Raw genomic sequence first — 26,078 nt, forward strand, 5'->3', positions numbered from 1 at the left:
AGAGATATGGGAAAAAAGAGAGGCTGAGGAGGACAATAGTGAGTAAAAATAGGATGGATGGAAATTCACAAAATAGTACTTATAACTTTGAATGTGAATAGGATGAATTCACTCATAAAACATATTAAAAATCAGAATCCAACAATGTTGTTTACAAGAAACACATTTAAGGGCAGCTAGGTGGCACAGTGGATAAAGCGCTGACCCTGGATTCAGGAGGACCTGAGTTAAAATCTGGCCTCAGATACTTGACACTAGCTGTGTGACCCTGGGCAAGTCACTTAAAAACAAAAAAAAAGAAAAGAAAAAAGAAACATATTTAAGAAAGAGAGACGTACAGTTAAAGTGGAGGTTTGTAGTAGAATTTATTATGCTTCAATTGATGCAAAAAAGGCAGGGGTAGCAATCATGATCTCAGACAAAATTAAGGCTAAAATAGATTTAATTAAAAGAGATAAATAGGGTAACTACATTTTGATGAAAGGTACCATAGACAATGAAGCAATATCAATACTGAAACTGTATGTACCAAATACTACAGTATCTAAATTTTTAAAAGAAAAGTCGGGTGGCTAGGTGGTGCAGGGGGCAGCTAGGTGGTGCAGTGGATAAAGCACTGGCCCTGGATTCAGGAGGACCTGAGTTCAAATACAGCCTCAAACACTTGGCACTTACTAGCTGTGTGACCCTGGGCAAGTCACTTAACCCTCATTGCCCTGCAAAAAAAAAAGAGAAAGAAAGAAAGGAAGAAAGAAAGGAAGAAAGAAAGGAAGAAAGAAAGAAAGAAAGAAAGAAAGAAAGAAAGAAAGAAAGAAAGAAAGAAAGAAAGAAAGAAAGAAAGAAAGAAAGAAAGAAAGAAAGAAAGAAAGAAAGAAAGAAAAAAGGAAAGAAAAGTTAAAAGAACTACAGGTAAAGATAGAGAATAGTACCATAATAATGGGTGACTTTAGTCTTCCCCTCTCAGATCTAGATAAATCTAACCAAAAAATAAATTAGAAAGAAATAAAGGAAATAAATAGAAGTTTAGATAAACTAGATACGATAGATATCTGGAGAACTGAGTGGGAATAGAAAATCATATATGTTTTTCTCAGTGGTTCTTGGTACCTTTACAAAGGCTGACTACATATTAGGACATATGCTTACATCAATAAAATAGAGAAACAACAGAGCAATGAACTGGGTATGCAATTTTAAAAAATTAGAAAAAGAATAAGCCTAAAATTTCCAATTAAAGACTAACATGGGGGCAGCTAGGTGGCGCAGTGGATAGAACACTGGCCCTGGAGTCAGGAGTACCTGAGTTCAAATCTGGCTTCAGACACTTAACACTTACTAGCTGTGTGACCCTGGGCAAGTCACTTAACCCCAATTGCCTCACTAAAAAAAAAAAAAAAAGACTAACATGGAAATCCTAAATGTTAAAGGTGAGATTAATTAAATTGAATGTAAAAAACCTTATTGAATTAATAAATACAACTAGGAGTTGGTTTTATGAAAAAAAAATGTAAACCATTGGTTAATTTGATTTAAAAAGAGAGAAGAAGGCAGCTAGGTGGCGCAGTGGATAGAGCACCGGCCCTGGAGTCAGGAGTACCTGAGTTCAAATCTGGCCTCAGACACATAACACTTACTAGCTGTGTGACCCTGGGCAAGTCACTTAACCCCAATTGCCTCACTAAAAATAAATAAATAAAAAAATAAAAATTTTAAAACTTAAAAAGAGAGAAGAGGGGCAGCTAGGTGACAAAATGGATAGAGCACTGGCCCTGGAGTCAGGAGAACCTGGGTTCAAATCTGGCTTCAGACACTTAACACTTACTAGCTGTGTGACCCTGGGCAAGTCACTCAACCCCAATTCCCTCACTAAAAAAAAAAAAAGACTAACATGGAAATCCTAAATGTTAAAGGTGAGATTAATTAAATTGAATGTAAAAAACCTTATTAAATTAATAAATACAACTAGGAGTTGGTTTTATGAAAAAAAATGTAAACCATTGGTTAATTTGATTTAAAAAGAGAGAAGAGGGCAGCTAGGTGGCACAGTGGATAGAGCACCGGCCCTGGAGTCAGGAGTACCTGAGTTCAAATCTGGCCTCAGACACATAACACTTACTAGCTGTGTGACCCTGGGCAAGTCACTTAACCCCAATTGCCTCACTAAAAAAAAAAAAAGACTAACATGGAAATCCTAAATGTTAAAGGTGAGATTAATTAAATTGAATGTAAAAAACCTTATTGAATTAATAAATACAACTAGGAGTTGGTTTTATGAAAAAAAATGTAAACCATTGGTTAATTTGATTTAAAAAGAGAGAAGAGGGCAGCTAGGTGGCACAGTGGATAGAGCACCGGCCCTGGAGTCACGAGTACCTGAGTTCAAATCTGGCCTCAGACACATAACACTTACTAGCTGTGTGACCCTGGGCAAGTCACTTAACCCCAATTGCCTCACTAAAAATAAATAAATAAATAAATAAAAATTTTAAAAATTAAAAAGAGAGAAGAGGGGCAGCTAGGTGACACAATGGATAGAGCACTGGCCCTGGAGTCAGGAGAACCTGAGTTCAAATCTGGTCTCAGACACTTAACACTTACTAGCTGTGTGACCCTGGGCAAGTCACTTAACCCCAATTGCCTCACCAAAAAAAAAAATTATTAAAAAGAGAGAAGAAAACCAAATCACTAGTATTAAAAATGAAAAGGGTGGCTATACCACTAAAAAAGATGAAATTAAAGCAATTATAAGGAGTTATCTTGCCCAATTATATGCCAATAAATTTAACAGTTTAGGTGAAATGGAAGAATATTTACAAAAATATGGGCTAGATTAGAAGAAAAATAGAATATCTAACTAGACCTATTTTAGAAAAAGAAATTGAACAGGTCATAAATGAGCTTCTTAAAGAGAAAAGCACCAGTCCTACCTAAATTTACAAGTGAATTCTACCAAATGTTTAAAGATCAACTAATTCCAATATCAAATAAATTATTTGGAATAATAGGTAAGCAAAAATCCTAAATAAAATACTAGCTAAAAAATTACAAAAATATATTACAAATATTATAAATGGTGACCAAGTAAGATTTATACCAGGAATTCAGGGATAGTTTAACATAAGGAAAACTATTAACATTTGATTATATCAATAATAAAAATAAAAATATATCATGATTACATCAATAGACAGGAAAAACTTTTGATAAAGCACAACACTCATTTTTATTAAACACACTTGAAAGTATAGGCATAAATGGATTTTTCCTTAAATTGATAAAAAGCATTTATCTAAAACTATCAACAAGCATTATTTGTAATGGGGATAAGCTAAAAGCCTTCCCAGTAAAATCAAGTATGATGCCCACTGTTACCAATATTATTCAATATTTTATTGGTAATCCTAGCAATAACAATAAGAGAAGAAAAAGAAATAGAAGGAATAAAAATAGGGAATGAGGTAATAAAACTATCTCTTTTTGCAGATGATATGATGACATGCTGGGGAAATACTAAAGACTCAACTAAAAAGTTAGTTGAAACAATTACTAATTTTAGCAAATGAGCAGGATATAAAGTAAATCCACAGAAATCATCAGCATTCTTATATATCACAAACAAACCCTGCAAGAAGAGTTAGTAAGAAATAGCCAATGTAAAATAGCTCTAGATAGTATAAAATACCTGGGAGTACACCTATCTAAATAAACCCAGGAATTATTTGAACATTATTTTTTAAAAAAACAAACCCTGTTTATACAAATAAAATCAGATTTAAATAATTGGAGAAATATTAATCGTTCAGGGCCAATATAATAAAAAATTACAAATTTACTCTAATTCACAAATTCAATGCCATCCCAATTAAACTACCCAAAATCATTTTACTGAATTAGAAAAAATAACAATGGAATTCATTTGGAAGAACAAAAAAAAAATTAATCAAGAATATCAAAGAAACTAATGAAAAACTGTAATGGAAGGAGCTTTAGCAGTACCAAATCTTAACCTTAGGAGACAGGTAGGTGGCACAGTGGATAATGCATGGGTCCTGGATTCAGGAGGATCTGAGTTCAGATCTGGCCTCATACACTTGACACTTACTAGCTGTGTGACCCTGGACAAGTCACTTAACACTCATTGCCTAGCCAAAAAACAAACAAAAAAAAAATCTTAACCTTTATTATAGGGCAGTAATTATCAAAACTACTATCAAAACTTACTACCTAAGAAATAGAAAGGTAAATCAGTGGAACAGAGTAGAAATACAATTTATAGTTGTAAATGAATATAGTAACCTTGTATTTGACAAGTGTAAAGACTAAAGTTTGGGGGATAAAAATTCACTATTTGGTAAAAAAAAATATTGGGAAAACTGGAAGGCAGTCTAGCAGAAATTGGGCATAGACCAATATTTAACATCATTTATGAGAATAAGGAAAAAATTGATACATGACCTATATATAAAGGGAGATATTACAAGAAAATTAGAAGAACATGGAACATGTTACTTATTAGACTTATGGAGAGGTGAAAAATTTACAAATAAACAAGAGATAGAAAGTAGTATGAGGTAACATGGATTATTTGATTACATTAAATTAAAAAAGGATTTTGTGCAAATAAAACAAATGTAGCAAAGTTCAGAAGGAAAGCAGAAAATTGGGAAAACATTTTTATAGACAGACATCTCAAATTTTCTTATCTAAAATATAAAAAGAACTTTGTTAAATCTATATGAATACAAGTCACTCCTCAATTGATAAATGGTCAAATGATATGAACAGGCAGTTTTCCAACAAAGAAATCAAAGCAATTTATAGTCATATAAAAAAAGCTCTAAATCATAATTAGAGAAATGTACATTCAAACCTTGAGATATCATTTTATACTTATCAGATTGTCTAAAATAATTGAAGAGAAAAATGACAAATGTTGGAGGGGATGTAGAAAAATTGGGTCACTACTTCATTGTTGGTGGAATTGTGAACTCATCCAACCATTTTGAAGAGTAATTTTGAATTATGGACAGAATTATTTAATTCCTTATACACTTTGGCCCAAAGATGATTAGGGGAAAAGGAAAAGAACCTATATCTTCTAAAATATTTATAGCAGCTTTCTTTGCAGTGGTAACGAACTGGAAATTGAGGAGATGCCCATCAATTGGGGAATGGCTGAACATTGAAATGGAGTACCACCATGCTATAAGAAATGATGAGCTATTTGATTATAGAAAAAAACAGACTTGCATGAAATAATGAACAGCAAAATGATCAGAATTGTATCTAGTAACAGCAATATTGTTTTAAAAACAACTTTGAGTGACTAAGTCATTCTGACTATTATGAATATTCAAATTAACTACAAAAAGGAAGATATATCCAGAGAAAAACTGATAAATATAAGTATGTATAGAATGACTTTACATTATATATATATTTATATATATATATATTATATGCATATAATATGCATGTGTCTGATGGTAGCCACCTCTAGGGTGAGGAAGAAAAAAAAAGAAAGTTACATGATAACTTTATTATGTATTTTAAAGGAATAAGCAGTTGTACATAATAGATTTGCAATTTCATGTGCAAATCTAAAAAAATTCTACTATGTTTTGGAAATGCTTGTTATTCCATAACTTTAAAATAAAAAAGAGAATAACTTATCCAGCAAAACTAAATAAAATTTCCCAAGAATGTATGAAATACTTATAGCTCTTTTTGAAATTTCAAAGGATGAGGAAATGGTTGTTGTTCATAAATTGGGGACAGGGCAAATAGTTGGCACAGTGGACAGAGCATTGGGCTTGGAATCAGGAAGACATCTTCATGAGTTCAAATCTGGAATCAGACACTGTGTGACCCTAGGCAAGTCACTTAACCCAGTTTGCTTCAGTTTCTTCATCTATAAAATGAGCCAGAGAAGGAAACAACTCCTGTATCTTTGGAAAGAAAATTCCAAAATGTGGTCACAGAGCATCAGACATGACTGAAATGACTGAACAACAAACTTAAATTGGGGAATGGCTGAGTAAATTATGGTTGATAAATGTGATTATGTTTCAATAAATGATGATGGGTATCATTTCAGAGAAACCTAGGAAGACTTGTATGAACTGAAACAGGATGTAAACAGATCCATGAGAACGGTATTGTAAAAAAAAACCAAAACACAACACAAAAACTTTAAAAGAATTAGGAACTCCATTCAATGACTAACTGCAATTCCATGTTACCTCCTTCCAGATATAAAGGTAAAAAACTGAGAGTTTATAATTTTATACACACACACACACACACACACACACACACATATATGTATGTATGTATATATCTCTGGGTGTTTTCTTTCTTTCTTTTTTTGTGGGGCAATGAGGGTTAAGTGACTTGCCCAGGGTCACAGAGCTAGTGTCAAGTGTCTGAGACCAGATTTGAACTCAGGTCCTCCTGAATTCAGGGCCAATGCTTTATTCACTGCATCACCTAGCTGCCCCCATCTGTGGGTGTTTTCTTTGGGAAATGGTGAATGTGGAAATTTCTTTTCTTTGACTATAGTAATAGGAATTTAGTTTTCTTTCACTCTCAAATTAGGGATGGGAGAGAAAAAACACATGTTTGCTGATTGAAAAAAAATCGTAAAGGAGATAATTGGTAATTTTGGAAAGAAAAGTTTCAGTTGAATGATGAGGGAAGAAGTCAGACTGCAGAATTAGGAAGAAAGTGACAGAAAAGAAAGTGGAGACTGATTATAGAAAGTCTTTTCAAAGAGTTAAGTCACAAAAAGGAGAGATATGGGATGATAGCTAGAAAAGAGGGATTCATGTAAACAGTTTTGTTTTGTTTTGGGATTGGAAGGAGAATATGAGTATCTTTTTAGGCAGTAAGGAAGAAGTCAGGAGGCAGGGGGGGAAATGAAGATTAGTGAGAGAGTGGGGATCCTACAGGGGAAATTTATTGGATGGGATACCTTTTCATTTTAGAGTGATGAAAAAGGATAATAGAGTTGGGGAAAGGGAAGGCATCTGAATGACAAGAGATGTATAGAGAGAAGGGTGGCCTATTTTTGTGAAAAATTAATGATTCTCAGCTGAGGAAGAGGATGGAGGAGTCATGGGTGATTTGAGAAAGTATGAAAAAAATGGAAAAGCTAAATACAGTGGTATATAGTAGAAACTTAAGAAATGTTTATTAACTTGACTTCCTGACCCTCTCTCACAGTTGCTAGTTCCTTTCCTCTGACCCACAAAATGACCTTGTATTTATTTTGTATGTATTTATATGAGTCCCCTGATAGAAGAACTTCAAGAGGACAGGCAAGTGTTTCCTTCTTTGTACAATTCTAAGCAAAATGACTGGCATATAGTAGTGCTTAATAAATGCTTGTTAGTTGATAGAGTAAATACCTTCATGCCCACCTCTGCCTATTGAAATTATTATTTTTTTCTATCCAAGGTTCAGCTTAGATGCTTCTTTTCCCTTATTGCCCCTACTATGTCATCTCTTCTTCTTTTAGCATAATGTTTCACACATGGGATTCACTCCTTCCTCATACCCTCCCCCATATTAGAAATTCTAGTTTTTTTCAAAGCATAACTTAGGTAATACCTCTTAAATGAAGCCTGATCCTCCAGTTAGCCCTCTCATCCTTGAGATGACTTTAGATAACATTATATATACTTTGTATTCATTTATCTGTGCTCCTTGAGGTAAGAGACTTTTATTTTTGCCCATATATGCCCTGTGTGCCTGACTCGGTGCTTGAACTTAAGTTTCAAACTCTGAAAAATCTGGTAAATGTGTTTCATCACTGCTCCCTAGGATTACAAACCTGGAAGACAATAACAGTCTTAAATATCCAAATTCCAGAAATCTCAACCTTCACTTTTCATTGTACTTTCAAGTTGAAATTTTAACACTTCCAATATGCCAACAGTTACTTCTCGGGCTGTTTGTACAACAGTAGCCTTCCATTATACACGTTAGATGCACATTATTTAAGTTACTAAATTGTGTCTCCTTAAGCCATTCATTCAAAACCTAAACCGTCATAATTCCAGAATACTTCATACTCCTGAAACGACCAACGGGGAAGAAAAGGAAATAATTTAGCTGACATAGAATGACCCCTAACACCCAATACAACCTACTAAACTCCAGAAACTTTGGAGCTGTTGATCGCATGAACTCTTAAGAACTACCTTTCAGACCAGGCAATCCTTACGTTTCAAACACTTCAGTTGAAAACAAATATAAAAACATAAAGTCGGTCCTTGGAGATAGAGACAAAACGCAATGATAATGCAAGATGGTTCCAAATATCGCACTTAAAATGCACCTCAGAACTATTTTTTTTTTTTTTTTGCTTCTTACTCCAAACCCACACAAATAAGCTCCCAACCTTGTTCCTATCAGAGCCGCCGCTGTAAAATTCACTTATCTCCCAAACCTAAACAGCACATTCCTGATTGTAGGCTGTAGCATCTGGTTTGGTTGGCTGGATTCATTAGCAAGGTGTTCCCACCTCGTGTCATAGGGGCGGAGCTCTGGGCTGGGCCGACCATCACCAGGATGTCACTGAGGAACCCCAGAATGGAACTGCTGGTAGCAGTTCTCAGTTCTGACCCCACTTCTTCCGAAATCTCCTCTTCCGCCACCCTTTTCATTTCACCTCTTTGTACAAAGCAGAACACTTCTCTTTAAACAATTTTTTCTAAACTCCACCTCCCCCTAACTGTCCCTCAGCTTTCGAGGTCTCAGAAGGAAGAGAAGAAGGGAAGGAGAGGTGAGATAGAACGAATCGCAGAAACCCAGCTCCAGGGTCTCGTCTCTCTACAGAAATAATATCCTCTGTGGTGCCCGCTAGTGAGTAGACTAGAGCCTCCTTCCTCCCCCCGGCACTCTCGCAATTCTCTTCGGTTTGTCTCCCCCTCCCCCCTCTGGCCCCCGCCTCCATTCATACAACTGGTAGCAGGTGCATGTGAAGAGCTCTTGCATCCAAAACAGCAAAACAGATCAGGCTGCTTCTCTTGCTTTCGCCCTACCTTCCCCTCAGAAAAGAAAGACGGTCCTCCCTACCTCCGATCCCTACCCACGCTGGCGGGTCTCAACACCGACCTCTCCCAAAGGCAAGGTCATAATAGCTTACCAAACCGAACGCCGGCAACAGTTCGCCAGCCCCTGTCCAGCCTTACCTATGCGCGACCAACAATTGCTTCTCTCCCCAGCAGCCAAACAGTTTTCGCGTACACCGGCATTTCCTGCTGTCCTGATACTTCCTGGAGTGACTGAGGTGGCAGGCAGGAGCGGCTTCGGCCAGGGTCTGCCTCCTCTCCCCCCTTTCACTTTCATTCTATTTCTGCAGGTCTCTGAGACGTCAACGCCTACTAGAGCCTGCTCAGCCTGGCTTGACTCTTCCTCCTCCCTCCCTCCACGCATAACCCCCACCACACCACACCACTCGCTAGACTGGCTTTCAAACCAATAGAACCACTGGCTGTATAACAAACAAAGAAGCTCGACTACTTCTTGCTATCCTCATACAAATTTGTCTTGTTTCCTTCAACACTACAAAAAAATCACCACGGTATCGTTTTTTCCTGAACTATATGGAATTGGAAGACTAGCAATAGAGTATTATAGACATTAAGTCTTTAAACAATTCTCAAAAGAATCGCAAGCTATTATTCATACGAAGGATTGCTTCGAATCACTAGTAGGAAAATGAAAATCAAAGGAACTCTGAAGTTTCAATGCATACCCACCAAACTGACAAAAATGACAAAATATGGGGAGTAGTCATTGTCACAGAGGTAGTAGACCTCTGCACATGGGACACATGCACTATTGATAGAATTGTCGACTAGAAAGTGACTAAAATATTAATATTCTTTGATCCAGGGATCCCCGCGAATAATATTCCCCCAAGGGTTAATGACAAAAAATTCATATGCACCAAAATATTTCATTCATTCATTCCTTCCTTCCTTTGTTAGTTAGTTCATTGGTTGGTTTAAGGCTGAGGCTCCTGTCTCACTCAGAAGTACAGGGGCTAGTCACACAGATCTGTTTGGGAGCTTTGAGCCATTCTGTTTGCCCTTCCATAGACAACCTGGAGGCTCCCTGCTCCCAGAGACTCACTATATTAATGCCAAATTATTGTGGATGCTCAATCAGCATAGCCTACTGCAGGTCGGAATTCCCAAACTCAAGAGATCCACTAGCCCCAACCATCCCCTAGAAGGGATTATAGGTGCATACCATCACACCTGGGTACAGCTAAATATTTATAGAAACACTTTAAAAGAATAAGGAATTGGAAACAAAGTAGATTTCTATCAATTGGGGAATGGCTAAACAAGTTGTGGTACATGAATGTAATCAACTATTAGCTATTGGTCTTAACATACTATGAATATAATGAATACAAAGAAGCATAGAAAGATGTGAATGGAATAAACAATAGTTACAACTATGTAAGTAGAAAGAACTTAAAAGAAAAGATATGGGAATTTAACTTTTTTGTTACAGAGGTGAAAAAAACCAAGGAGGTAAAACTCTCTAGGTAATGTATTTGTTTGCTATATTGGTTAGTTTTTCTGATCTTGTCCCCTCCCCCCCCCCATTTTTCCCCTCTCCCCTTTTTAATTCTTTGTTGTAAGAGATGTTTCTTTTGGAGGGGAGTGGCAGGGATATTTCAGAAAATATAGGTGATAGGAGAACAAAAGATAATCAGTAAAACTCAAGAAAATTAGAAATTCACCACTCCTAACATTGTGAATGTTTTGAGGAAAGATAAAATAAATTTCACTAAGACCTTCTCTTTGTTCTCTTTCAGCTAAATAGCATCTGTTTCAGTTCCATGGGGCTCTATGACTGAGTGTATTGCTCTGCCAGATGGCTCCTTCCCTTTACCCATGGGTAATGAACACTGATTGATAGTTTTTGAGCCCATTATTATTTGCAAAATACTATTCCTACAATTATTATATTATAGACAAATAAATTGAGGGTCAATAAGCTTATGACAACCACAGATATGCAACAAAAAAATGTCACAGCTGGAATATGAACCCAAAGATTCTTTCAGTCCTCTGTTCTTTCATGAGAAAGAAATGTCCCATCTTTCCATTTCTTCCTATACTACTTTATACATAAAGAATGATGCTTGTATACAAACTTAGAAGTACTTTCATATAAATCACTTGGTATTTCCAACTCTCCTTTGAGTTACAAAAGGCAGGGATCATTGTCAACCAACAGTCTCACAGAAGCAGTTAAGAGAAGTTTTACTTAACAGAATGAAAGATTTTGCTACATTTATGTTTGTTGATTATAATTTTTTAAAAATGTACTATAAGACTAGGTAAAGGTCCCTGGCTTCATTTAAGTTTTAGATAAAATCTTACCTTCTACAAGATGCCTTTCCAGATCCCCCTTAATATTAGTGCTTTCCTTTATTATCTCCGGTTTATCCTGTACATATTGAATTTGTAACCTGTTTGTAAATTGTCTTCCTCATTAGACTTGAGAGCAGGGACTTGTTTTGTTGTTTTGTTTTGCCTTTCTTTGTATCCTCGGTGATAGGCACAGCATCTATCACATGGTAGGTGCTTACATATGTGCTCATAATAACAATAATAATGCTTATAAACATATTACTGTTATTCTAAGCTTATATGTAAACTTATATATAAGCATTTATAATGCTTATAAATAAATGCTTGTTGACTCCTTGACAATAATATAGAGTGCTTTTAAGATATCTAAAGTGCTTATCTTTATATACATTATTTCTTTTCATCCTCAAAATAACCCTGTGAGTTCAATAGATGAATGAACTGAGGCTCAGTGTTTAAGCCTGTTACCCATGGTTATACAGCACTGGAGATGGAATTCAAACCCAAGTCTTTTTTGATGTCAAGTCTAGCATTCTTTCCACTTCATTATATGCCTTTCATCTCAGGAAATGTTGTGAATAAATTAAATTTTTGAAACAAATAACATTTTTGTAAGTAAAATAATTAAAAGAATACTATATTGAGAACTTTTGTAAAAAATATATTTTTTTAAATAGCATGATATAATGGAATGAGCTCTGAATTGGGATTCAGAATTCAAATTTAAATCCCAGCCTTATTACTCCCTAATTGTTTGATCTTAGACAAGCCATTTAACCTCTCTGGACCTCAAGTTCTTTTTCTACAGATGATTACTAAACCATTTTTTTCATTTATAACCCATCCATCTACTTGCCCACTCAGGCCATCTTACCATATAACCTGTCCCTCCTAACCTGCTCCTCCAAACCTGGACCATGGATCCTTGACACTGGATCTCCACAATGGGGTCTTCCAGAATGTGAATCCCAAGTAACTGGGGAAATTAACCCATTGATTTTAGGAGCTTCCACCCTAGAGCCTGACCCACTTATTTTCACGACTATGTATTCTAAATCAAAGCTTCTTAAACTGTGGGTTGCATAACTGAATGTGGGGGGTCTCAAAAATTTGGCAGCAGTAAAAGATTATGTATGCCTATATATGTGGGGTCACATAAAAATTTCTTGAGTGAAAAGAGGTTGCAAGTGGAAAAAGTTTAAGAACCCTGTGCAAAACTATTCCACTTAGCTTTCTATGTCTGGTGGCTGGCTCCTGGCAGCAGAACATGATTTTGCCACACTTTCTAACTACCCATCACCTAATCCTCCCTGTCCTAACACCTATTTTCAGCTTGCCACCTTCCAGGAACAAAACTTCCTTCCCTGATCATCACACCCCTATGTGCGTTGTCTTCCCTAATCAGAAGGCATACTTCCTGAGGAAAGGGACTTTGATTCCCCCCAACCCCCCCAAGCCCCTTTCTCTTTTCTCTCTTATTTCCAGTGTGTAACACAATGCCTGGTACAAGTAAATACTTGAAACATTTTTCATTCATTCATCTATCCATTTATTTTTAATTTTAAAATTTATTCTATTCTGAACTTAATAAAACAAGCATTTCCATAACATATTAGAATAGAAAAAAAGATGATTGCACATTAAACTGTAAATCTATTATGCACAACTTGCTATTCCTTTAAAATATATAATAAAGTTATCATGTAACTTTCTTTTTCTCCCTTTTCCCCACCCCCAGCCTTAGAGATGGCTACCATTAGATATAAATATGTATATGTATGTATGTATATTTTATGTAAAATCATTCTATACATACTTCTATTTATCAGTTCTTTGTCTAGATGCAGATAGCATCTTCCTGTATGTTCTAAAATATTTATCCTTCCATTTTTTTTTTTGCGGGGCAATGCGGGGTAAGTGACTTGCCCAGGGTCACACAGCTAGTGTCAAATGTCTGAGGCTGGATTTGAACTCAGGTCCTCCTGAATCCAGGGCCAGTGCTCTATCCACTGCACCACCTGGCTGCCCCTATCCTTCCATTTTTAAAGTCTCTAAGTTCTCTAAATCCTATATACATTTTTTTAAAAAATATCTATATTTATCCTTATGTGTGGTAAAGGATGAACAGTTCTACTAAGGACATTCCATGAAGCCTATTCCCAGATGTCTCCTAGAAAGACTTAGGGACTGAGGACATTGCCTAGACCTTTAGGTTCTGAAGAACTTCTTGAATGGTTCTGGCCAGGGAGTAGCTCAGGGTTGAAAGGACCAGACATTTTACAATTACATGGAAAGCCCTCAGTAGTTCCTTTGGGCCTATTCAACCTTCACTACATATATAAATTCACATCATTATTTTGTAGATCTAATTATATTAAGATACATCTGTACTACATTATTAGTAGGAGAAATGGAACAAAGGATAGTTAAGTTGATTAAAATTTCAGCAGGGATGTTTTTGTACTTCCTATATTAATCTGATATAAACTCATATTATGCTCAAGCATTAACTCATGGGTTCAATTTTTTCTTGCCTTGCATGATCAAGACCAAATGTCAACATGACATAGTTGCCAATACCCAGAGACCTGTAGGGCATAGCTACCATATAGTAAAATGGGAACCCTTACTAGTGGTAAAAGTTATTATAGGACTTTGAGCTTTTGAATCTATTTAAAGATCATAGTAATCAAGTACTATCCTCCATAGCCCTCATTCATCTTTTTCTTTATGATCATCATGAAGAGAGTAGTATGCTTCAAGGGAAATTTGAGCATTGGATTGGGAATCAAAGTACTTGTGTTTGTTGGTTCTGCCATCTTAATCTTCATCAAGTCACTCAACTCTTCTGCTTCTTACTATCCAAGGGAGAATAGAGTACTGCGCCTGGAGCCAGGAGGACCCGAGTTCAAATTTGACCTCAAATACTTACTAGCTGAATGACTATGGGCAAGTCACTTAACCCTGTTTGCCTAAGTTCCTTCATCTGTAAAATGAGCTAGAGAAGGAAATGGCAAACCACTTCATTATCTTTTCCAAGAAAATCCCAAATGGGGTCATGAAGAACTGGACACAGTTGAAAGTACTGAACAATAACAACAACAGTTCTAGAAAGGAAACAAAAGTAGATGCATAAACTGCTTCCAGTGTTTGCTGTATTTGGTTTGTGGCTATATATGAGTCCATAGCATAGAATTTGATCCCAATCTGTCAGGGGAGAATAGCAAAAAATAATATAAAACATCAAAATAGGGGCAGCTAGGTGGCACAGTGGATAAAGTACTGGCCCTGAATTTAGGAGGACCTGAGTTCAAATCCAACCTCAGTCACCTGACACTCACTAGTTGTGTGGCCCATATGTCATTGCCCTGCAAACAAAAAAGACAAAACAAAACAAACAAAACCCCAAAAAGAAACAAACAAAAAACATCAAAAGGAGTAGAATCACTACATTCCCTTTCCACACTACCCCTAAGGGTGTTCTTTTACTAAAAGGCAAGAAAGCATCCCTATCATCTAGACTTGATACATTCAAGTAGATGAGTCTCAAGCCTAGTCTCTGTTAACACAGCTGTTTTCTTGATGGCTTCTTGCCATAATAACTCTTGCATTTTTGTCAAGGCTGCTTCAGAGATACTGGGTAACCCTTTAGTGGTCATTATTATTATTTTTTTTCTTTTTAGTGAGGCAATTGGGGTTAAGTGACTTGCCTAGGGTCACACAGCTAGTAAGTGTTAAGTGTCTGAGGCCAGATTTGAACTCAGGTACTCCTGAATCCAGGGCTGGTGCTCTATCCATTGCGCCATCTAGCTGCCCCAGTGGTCATTATTTTGATATAAAATTGCTCTATTCTCTAAAACTACTATAGTCTTACAAGAAAGTCTCACACAAAAGAGTTGCTTTGATTTGTAAAAGCCAAAAATGCTGTCTATAAATGGCAGTTAACTAAGTCATTTCTCAAGAAAATAATCTTCAAATGGTTCCAAGGACTCAAACCAGATTATTTTAGGTAGCTGGGGGGCATTATATAAGTGTGTTAGAAACCTTGAGTTCAAATACAACTGTATGATTCTGAGCAAGTCACTTCATTTCTCTAAAATTCAGTTTCCTCATCTATAAAATTGTAATAATAATGATGTGGGATGGATTTAGGGTCAAATTGATCATGAGTCATCCCAAAAGAATTACAAGACTCAGTGACTCAGTTTACCAAGTTTTATTGCAATACTGTGAGTGTAGGGCCTACTACATCAATAATAGAACCTACTTCATTGGATTTTTGTGAGAAACAAATGAAGTAATATTTTAAAAGCACTTTGCATGTAGCAGATAGTTAATAAATGCTTGTTTCCCTTCCCTACGCTCTCTATGTTTTTTACGATACTACTCTCTCCTAGTTCCTCTACCTATCTGACCAGTCTTCAGGAAGATCATTCCTGTTAATCATTGATGTCCCATAGGGCTCTATCTTAAACCATCTTCTCTTATTGTTCTATAATATTTTGCTTGGTGATCTCATCAGCTTTCATGAATTGCATCATCATCTTTATGCTGGCAGCTCATAAATCTACTTATCTAGCTCTTATGTCTGCTGACCTTCAGCCTGGCATTCTTAATTGCCTCCTGGATGTTCTGTAAACATCTCAAACTCAACACATCTACCACCGACCTAATTGTCCTTCTTGCCCACCTCTCTTCCCCAAACTCTCCTCCTTTCCAAACTTTCCTATTATTGTCAAGGGCACTACCTTTCTCTTAAGACTGAAATATCATTCTGGACACCTCACTCTCTCTTACTTCCCCCTCCCCCCATCCAATCTGTTGCCAAGATCTATCATATTTTCTCTGACACTGCCACTATCCTGTTGTAGGCCCTCATTACTTTCTGCCTGGCTCCTTGCAATAGCTGCTGCTTGGTCTCTGTGTCACAAGTCTCCCCATTCCAGTCCATTCTCCATTTAGCTGACAAAGTGATTTTCCTAAAGTACACCATATCACCACCCCCCACCCCACTTAATGAGGATCCCTATCACCTCCCACATCATACAAATTCTTCTATTGGATGTTCAAAGCCATTCATAATATGTTTACTGACTATTGATTATTTCCAGTCTGTCCTATATGTAGTTTTTTGCATTGTATATCTGATATTGGATTGTTACTTCCTTGAAAGCAGGAAATATCTTTTACCTTTCTGTGTATCTCCAGTGTGTAGCACACATAGTGCCTGGTACATAGTAGGTGCTGATAACCACAATTTACTGGGAACCGACTGATCCCCACTTACTTGCCATTCCCAGGCCAATGAATTGCCCGGGGCTAACCAATCTTTGCCAATTCCAGACTCTTGGTTGTCTTATGGATCGCCCCCCAAAATTCCCCACCTTACTCCCTGGAATTTAGGTTATTATGTAAAAGGGTCCATTTATGTTAAGTAATTTCTGTTTAGAGTTAAGTAGCTTCTATACTTAACTCAAGGATAGTCTTAGAGTTACTTTTGTTAAAGGTTCATTTACATTTAGTTAAGTAGTTTCTATACTTAACTCTAGGGCAGTCTCCTATCTCCCTCTGTCTGTTACCCCATAAAAAACCTGTCTTCTGTCCACATCTTTGGGTATTCCTAGCATTCTTGCTTTGTGATATCCTGAATCCCCCTCCTCTACCCCATTAAAGACCTTGTTTTTCCTATATTGATTGTTTCATTAATTTTCAGGTTAACAGTGCTTAATAAGTGATTATTTACTGCATGACTGACAGCAGAATAGGATATCTAACAAACCCATGTAAGTCATTAATCTTTCTATATATTACAAAAAGGAAAGAAAACACATACAAACATTATCTCATTTGATATTCACAACAGTGAGGTAAGTGTTACTATTATCCCCTTTTTACAGTTAAGGAAAATGAAGCATATGGAGGTTAAGTGACTTGTCCAGTGTTATACAGCTAGTAAGTGTCTGAGGCAGGATTTGAATTCAGGTTTTCCCAACAAAGTATTAGAGGGTTACTAATATGGGCCTAGGCTACCTTAGAAGTTTTCTGGGGGGAAATCAAGGAACCTTCTCCTGGAGAAACTAAACCAAAGGACAGACACAACTATAGAGATAAGTCACACCTAATCTGGACTGAGATAACTCCAGGACCACCACCTTTCATTCCAAAGATCCAAGCTCTAATTCAGATATTAGCTCCAAAAGGGAGTGAGATCCCAGTTAATGGATAACTTACAAGTCAAAATGCTAGGTTCTCATACCCACAGTGATCAGCATCCATAATGGACCAAAACAGGTCAGGTCAAAATAACAATAAAGGAAAAGACAAGGCTATAGAAATTCTAGAGAAAAAATGATTATATTTTGAAACTAGCCATGGGAATCAGAAAGAGACATGCACAGAAAAGGCCAGATTTATCCCCAGATTCACCTTATGATGTTTAAACCCCCAAAACACACCTCCACTGAAAAAGGTACCCACCTCAGGGGTTAGCTTAGGACCCCAGGAACTCCAAATTAGGATAAGCCCTCCCCTGTAACATCCCTAGGTGGAGAATATTATAATGAGTAGGATAGGCCCTCCCTTGTACCTCCCCAAGGTGGAGATTATTATAATGAGACTGATAATCAATTTATCTATACTATAAATATAACTGTCTTTCCTTTCACTATTTGAGAGAGATACCGTTCCAGTATTCTGTTCTCTCCCTGTGGTCACCCACAGTATTGCAATAAAACTTGGGAAACTGAGTCACTGAGTCTTGTAATTCTTTTGGGATGACTCACAATCAATCTGACCCCAAATTCCAGCCCATATCAAAATGACAAACCACTCCAGTATCAGACAGGAAAACCCCAAACAGGATCACTAAGAGTCAAGAGTTGGATACTAAGGGAAAAAGAACTGAACAACAGTTAATATAATCAGAACTCAAGATTAGATTGCTTTCAGTTAGAGAAAATCTACAGATAAAGGAATTAAAGTAGAAAGTCTTAGCCTAGGGGCACCCCTTGGAGCTTTTGTTAGCTGGGATGGGGGAAGATGGGTGAAGAGACTAAAAAATTTCATCTTGTCCTTCTCAGGGAAATATTCTAGGTATTACATTCTAGTATACTGAAGCTGAATTGCCATACTGACCCTAAAGATATGGATGCATTATATTGTAGCAAGGAGAAATAGCTGTTGTGGGGGAAATGAGTGGGGGTTTGGGGTAGGGGTCCTTAGGAATTCCTCTTTAAAGAATTACACCCTCTTGCACACAAATCCAATTACAATAAAATATGTTTATGTACAGGCTAGGGAAAGGGAACCAAGAGAGAAGTCCTTGAACTTCTCATGGGGAGAAGGCATGGCACAGAGGCATGTCTGAGGAGACAGGCAGATACTTTTACAGAGGACCATGGTTGTCTGATGAGGTGATCATCTGACTATGGAATGTTCCCTTATTGGGAGAGGACCATCCCCCATTGGTGGTGGCTGGGAGAAGTTGGGTGAGGGGCGGTTCTGGATTTCTCAAGCCTTCTCTCTCCTCCTCACACCACAAAGGCAGCAGCCACACCTAATCTTATCTCCCAGAGGGTTGGGGGAGACTGGAATGAAGGGTTGTGGTCCTGGAGCTAACTCTTCCAATCTGGTGCCACTTATCTCTTTAGGTATGTCTGTCCTTTGGTTTAGTTTCTCAAGAAGGTTCTTTGATTTCCCCCAGAAAACTTCTGAGGTACCCCAGGTCCATAACATAGCTATCAAAAAGGCTGCAGAGCAACACACAAGGTAGAGACTATGTGGTGAGACCAATGGACCCCATCATATCCACACAGGACCAAGTCCAGTAAAGATGGCATGTCCAGAAAATAGATCTAGTAACAACAGTGTGACAGCTATATTAGAAGGCTTCACAGTATATGGTATTGTAGGAGGTAAATTAAGATACGATTCTTATGTATGCTCACTCTTTCTATGGATCTGTGTATTTGTATGCCTAGATTTATGAGAGGAATGTTCTATTGAAAATCTTTTTTTACTGGGCAATTCATTGTTTTTTATTTGAAATAATTGTGTTTTCTGGATGAGGAAAAAATTAAATACATACTTGTGAGTTACTCTTTTGAGTGGTTATGGACCCACAGAGTACCTTGAAACTAAGTAGCTAACTATTCAGGTGACCCCAGCTGTGCCATAGTTACTAAATATAAAATAATGTTCAGAACCAGGAAAGTGATAGACCATCTGTACCCTGCTGGGTACCAAGTCTTTAGGAGTTAGGTGATTTATCAACCTGAATTCAAGAGAAAACAGCCAACATAGCAAAAATGAGGCCTTTAATTGGGGCGAGTGAATTGTAGCTTGGAGTGCCACGCAACAAGTGCCGGGGTACTGGAAGAGGGAGCTGACAACAGGATTTACCTGCCTTAGTACGGCAGAGGGAATGACCAAGCCAGAGATGGGAGAGGTTATTAGGCAGAGGGAATGGCCAGACTTCAGATAGTAAGGGTTAGGGGCATCTCACAGTTTAGTAAATTGTTTCTCCTAACAAACAAAAGTCCTTAGAGAAAGCTTGGGAAACTGCGGAGTGGAGAATTTGGGACCTTTACAAAATAGAGAGAGGCTGGGAGTGATAATGTCTGGTCAGCCTCAGGCATGGGGACAAGGTCAGATTTAGTCCTCAGTGTTTGACTGTGATTGAGTGCTGGGCTACTTTGTAGCTGTGTGACCCTGGTTAAATCACTTAACCCAATTTGCCTTAGTTTCCTCATTGGTAAAATAAGCTGGAGAAGGAAATGGCACTCCAATATCCTTGCCAAGAAAACCCTAAATGGGGTTACAAAGAGTTGGATATGACTGAAACTGAACAACAGTGAAACCAAATTTTAGGATGGACATCAACAGGTTGAATGTCCAAACACAGGACAACTAGGTGAAAGAATTGGAAGCTATACCATAAAGGATGGACTGAAGGCACTTGGGGTATTGAGTCTGGAGAATAAAAGATTTGGGGATGCCAGTCTTTGAATATTTTAAAGGGCTATTTTATGTTAAAGATGGATTAGATTTGTTTTGATTGATTCCAGGAGGACAGAACCAGGAACAATGGATGGAATTTGCAGAAGGCAGCTTCTGTCTCCAAATAAGGAATTTTATTCCCTAAAATTAGAGCTAATACAAAATGGGAGATTTTGAGTTTATAATCACTTTGGGAAAACAGGATCAAGAAGAGCATGGGTCTGTTCTATTTTTGAGATCCTATGAATCTATATAGGTTCCTGGTTCCTTGTCTGCTTGTTCTACTCCCCTTGATATTTAGCCTCCTTTGAGGTAGGCAAAGAGACCAGACTGTCTCTGTTGCTACAGCAACGGCTGTATTCTCATCACTGCCTCCTCCTCCTCCAATCTAACCACTCCCTCCTCCCCCTCCTTTGAATCTTTTGTTCTTTTCCTGCTTCTTAGTTTTAGCCACACCCCAGCAGGAAAAGGAAATACTGAATTTGGGGCGGGGAGGGTTGGGCTGGGGGGTGTGTGACTAGCCCTGGGATAGAGGAGGGAGGATAACTTATTAGCTAAGCTGCATTGGCGACCAGTTGCTGGAAACTGATGGCCCTGTTGTGACTGAGTTGGCATGAGACATGACTCCTTCCTGTTGGTGGTGGTGTTATGTAGGATTTGGAGGAGGAAGAGAAGAATTATCTCAGGGAGAGGGTGAGGGTGAGGATTACAGATTCAGGGTGAGGAAGTATAAAAGGCCAGGAAGGAGGGAAACATTAGGGTCAGTCAGTCTGTCACTTCAGCTTTGTCTTATTAAAAGGTTTAATAGCCCTCTTAACAGTTTTCAGTTCTGGTTTACCTCCTTTCTGACAACTTCCTTCTCTTTTTCTGCTATTGCCTACTCTCATGTCTGAGTGTCCCAAGGAACTCTTTCTTTGCTTTCTTTATTGGTTCTACCCCCCCCCCCCCCTTCCATGTCATTAACTCCAATGAGTTCTATTAAAGGTGTGGTAAAGTGAAGTCTACTTTCCTCCTGAGTTTGCTCCTCAGGGCTTGAGAATCAGCCCATTATGATGTTTATGCTATCTTGGACTAGTGATTTAATCTCTAGTCCTTTCCATTTGAGGGAGCAAGATAGTATATAGGACCTACCCTTTGGAATTCCCCTTTAACCATTAGTTTCTTCAGGAAAATTAGAGGGTTGAACTGGATTAACTGAAGTCCCTTTGAGATGTAAATCTAAATAGTCATACATAAGGATAGAGACTGGAAGCATGATTGCTATTCTACTAATGTAGGTGGATACCTTCCTGCTGCTTCTAGTCCAAGATTTGTTTAGACACTCGAGAGATTAAGTGACTTGCCAGAGGTCATACAACCAGTATATGTCTAATGTGGGACAGTTTAACTGGTTTAGAGGCCTATTCTCTAACCATTACACCACACTGCCTCTTTTTTGTCTCTTGGTCTCTAGTTCCTCATTACCAACTGCCTCCTGGACATTTTAACAATTACCATCTGGCATCTTAAAACTCATTATATCCTACCCGCTCTGTCCCTATTTCTGTTAAAGGTATCACCCAAATTTAGGACCTTGTCATCTTCTCCACTCATAGTCAATTCTACATTCAGATTTTTGGTTTTGTTTTTGGTGGGGCAATGAGGGTTAAGTGACTTGCCCAGGGTCACACAGCTAGTAAGTGCCAAGTATCTGAGGCTGGATTTGAACTCAGGTACTCCTGAATCCAGGGCCAGTGCTTTATCCACTGTGCCATTTAGCTGCCCCTTCAAATCAGTTTCTAAATCTGGTCAGTTCCATGACAATAACCCTCACATTTTTCCGTTTCTCATCCCTGTGTAGCAAATGATTCCTAACTGGTCTCACCTTCTTCCTCTTTTCTTTTGTTGTTGTTTAGTTGTATTTCATTGTTGTCTTTCAGATCCCATTTGGAGTTTTCTTGGCAAAGATACTAGAGTTCTTTGCCATTTCCTTCTCCACCTCATTTTACAGATGAGGAACTGAGGTAAACAGGGTTAAGTGACTTGGCTAGGGTCACATAGTAACTAAGTATCTGTTAAGAGGGCTTCCTGACTCCAGGCCTAGAATTCTATCCACTTTGCCATCCATTTGACTTCTTTTAACATTTTGTTTAAAACCCAGTGGATATATGTCTCTTGCTCCTAGGATAAAAAACAAATTTTTCATCCTGGCATTTAAAGCCACCTCAGTGGAAAGCCTTTCCTAATTTCCCTAGTTACTCCCTTGTTAGCTCTTACTTTATATTGTATTTACATATCTGTTTTATTTCAGGGGTGGGAGTAGGGGTGGATGTAAGCTCTTGTAAGGGCTAGGGCTGTTACTGTTTGTTTTCATCTTCGTATCCCTTGTACCTCATATAAGGCTTTGACCTTAGTTAGAACTTCATAAACATTCGATTGACTTTACTTTTGATTTGCTTTTGATTGTTTCTGCTTTTGTCCCATGTGCTCCTTTTGTGTACCCACTTCTAATCTGGGGAGGGGGCAGGGCCAGAGGGAAGAGAAGATTGTGAAAGGGATAGGCTGGAATGTGGGAGGGGCCTAAGAATGGAAGTTATTTTCCCCTAGTTTGTAATAGGAATTCTTTATGCCACTCTTTCCCTTCTCCTATCCCAGATAATATGAAAAGAGAGCTTTCCCATGCCCAAATCTATAACTGATGTATGCTTTATATTGAGACTGAACAGGAGGTAATGAAGTGAAAGATCCAAACTTTGGAGCCCCATTTGACTTCTCTGAAAAGTCTCCTCCAACTGTCACCCAATTGCTTTTCCCTTTTCCTCTTAACCTAAGCACTACTAATTCTAGGCAAAGCTTTAAAAAATTTTTTTAAAAATACTTTAATAAACATTTTTATTTAAAGTTTTGAGTTCCAAATTCTATTCTTCCCTCTCTTCTCCCTCCTCCCTTTTCCTTTCTCCCTGAGGTGGTAAGCAGATATAGGTTATACATATGCAATTATGTTAAACATAACCATATTAGTCATTTTGTATAAAAAGACTCGAATAAAAGAAAAAAGTGAAAGAAAGTTAAAAACAGCATGTTTCAGTCTATATTCAATCAATATCAGTTCTTTCTCTTGTAAGAGACTAAAATTCTAGCTAGTCTAGCGTCATTCCAATCGTTACACTCTGGAGGTGGATAGTATGCTTCATCAGTAGTCCTTTAAGAGTATTGAATCATTGTATTGCTGACAATAGCAGCCATTCACAGTTCTTTACTGAACAATATTTCTGTTACTGTGTACTATGTTCTGCTGGTTCTATTCACTTTACTATATATCAGTTCACGTAAATCTTTCCAGGTTTTTCCAAAATCATTTTGCTTTTCATTTCTTTTATCACAATAATATTCCATTACAATTAATTATATACCACAACTTGTTTAGCCATTCCCCAAATGATGGTCATTCCTTTGGTTTCCAATTCCTAGCCACCACAAAAAGAACTGCTATAAATATTTTTGTACAAATAGGTCCTTTCCTCTTTTTTGGTATATCTTTGGGATATAAACCTAGCAGTGGTATTGCTGGATGAAAGGGTATGCATGGTTCTTGGTCATAGTTCCAAATTGCTCTCCAGAATGGTTGGGTCAGTTCACAACTCCACCAACAGTGGATTAATGGTCTAGTTTTCCCACATCCCCTCCAACATCTAACACTTTCCTTTTTTGGTATATTAGCCAGTCTGATAAATGTGAGATGGTACCTCAGAGTTGTTTTAGTTTGCATTTCTCTGATCAGTAGTGATTTAGAGCATTTTTTCCTATGACTTTAGATAGCTTTGATTTCTTTGTTTGAAAACTCCTTTGACCATTTGTCAATTGGGGAATGACTTGTATTTTTATAAATTTGACTCAGTTCTCTATATATTTAAGATATGAGACCTTTATCAGAGATACTTGTTTTAGGCAAAAGTGTTTTAACTTATCTTCTTTCTCCTCTTTGTTATTTCTCATTGCTCTTCTACCTTCTAACAAATCTCCAAAGGAAAGCTGTTGCTACACCATTGTCAGATTTACGTTTCAGATACTAATTTTTATTTTCAGTTCCACATTCTTTCCCTTTCTCCCCCACTCATTGAGAAGACAAGAAATATGATACCTATTATACACATGAAGTCATGCAAAACATACTTGAAAACTTTCAATGGCTCCCCATTGCTTACATTTTAAAAACTTACCTTTTCAGTAATATTTTGGTATGTCTTCATTGATTTAAAGTTTATAGTATTCCTATAACTATCTAATGTGGTCATTTTTTTTTTTGAGACAAGCAATTGATAGTGAAAGGTTCAGTGACTTGCTTCATCTGACTCAGTGCTTGCTTACCACAATGCAACTGCCTGGCATGTTGTAGGTGTTTAACAAATGCTCATTGATTTGAGTTCACATAAGCTAAAGAAATGTCAGGTCTAGGATTTAAACACATATTTCCTGAATTCCAAGTTGAGGTCACTGCTTCAAGTTATTCCAGGTCATCAATATGCTTGAACAAACTAGTTAATGCTGTGCTCCAAGAATACAGAGCTCCAAGTATCTTTGCCACAAACTTCCTGCCTTTGTTTATAACATTCTCCAGGTTTAGTATGTTCTTCTCAACATACCTGCAACTTAATCTTATTTACCCTTCAAGACCCAGATTAAATGTAGTCTCCTTCATGGGGCCTTTCTTGCTTTTCCCTATATCAGAATCCATCTTTTACTTTTTTGGGGGGGCGGGGCAATGAGGGTTAAGTGACTTGCCCAGGGTCACACAGCTAATAAGTGTCAAGTGTCTGAAGCTGGATTTGAACTCAGGTACTCCTGCACTTCTAAGAATTTACATAAAACTTTGTCTATACCTTCCTTATTTTAGCAATCATAATAATAACTCATGCTTTAAAGGCAGTTTAAAAAATATTTTCCTTACTAGCTGTGTGACCCTGGGCAAGTCACTTAACCCCCATTGCCCCGCAAAAAAAAAAAATTTCCTAATGAAAATCTTATCATGATCTAGTCAGTACTAAAAGGTTGAAAGAGTACTGGGGCATAAACACAGGAGAAAAGTTTAGTTCCAGCCTATTTTTTTCTCATATGTAAAATGAGTATGGCTCTTTCACTATTAATTATTTTGTATTAGAGTTATTGCAGCATGTTTTACCCCCTTTATTCTAATGTAGAGATCATACAGGAGGATCTATTATCATCAATCAACAAGCCTTTATTAAATGCCCATGATGTATCAGACACTGTTAAACTCTGGGGATAAAAAGAAAGGGAAAAACCAGTCCCTCCTAGCAAGGGACACACAGTTCTAACTGGGGGAGACAACATGCAAACAAAGATATATAGAGGATAAATTGGGAGTGATCTAGAGACCAATATTAGCATTCAAGGCTTCTTGCATGTGAGATTTTTAGCAGGAACTAAGTAAATTATGCCCAGGTCTTCTGATTACTTAGACTAACATTATAATCCCTAATGATGATAGGGTTCAGAGGGAACACATGTATCATTTCCTCATATTAGAATGTAAGCAAACTATCCTGGTTTAGTCCTTTGCATTGCTCATTCATGTTTAACCATTTTATGTCTCTTTACCTAATAGAATATTTTATTTCAAGCTCCCCCCTCCTCCATGGCTTCTAAATCATATGTGATTCTGATTGTGGCTCCTCAATG

The 26,078-nt window shown here is 37.4% G+C and overlaps 1 protein-coding gene across 2 annotated transcripts in view; it reads right to left on the reverse strand.

Moving 5' to 3' along the window:
• SLC37A1 (solute carrier family 37 member 1) overlaps nt 1-26,078 on the reverse strand; it is a 179,218-nt gene that overhangs the window by 145,404 nt on the left and 7,736 nt on the right. Inside the window, exon 1 of one of the 2 annotated variants that reach the window (XM_043995791.1) lies at nt 9,198-9,421. The exons of the other annotated variant lie outside the window; for it this stretch is intronic. The gene's annotated coding sequence lies outside the window, so the exon portion shown is untranslated. Of the gene's footprint in view, nt 1-9,197; nt 9,422-26,078 lie in introns of those variants that run through there. 2 annotated transcript variants of the gene reach the window in all.

The sequence above is a fragment of the Dromiciops gliroides genome, chromosome 3, assembly GCF_019393635.1.
Source record: "Dromiciops gliroides isolate mDroGli1 chromosome 3, mDroGli1.pri, whole genome shotgun sequence".
In the NCBI taxonomy this organism is placed as follows: Eukaryota; Metazoa; Chordata; class Mammalia; order Microbiotheria; family Microbiotheriidae; genus Dromiciops; species Dromiciops gliroides.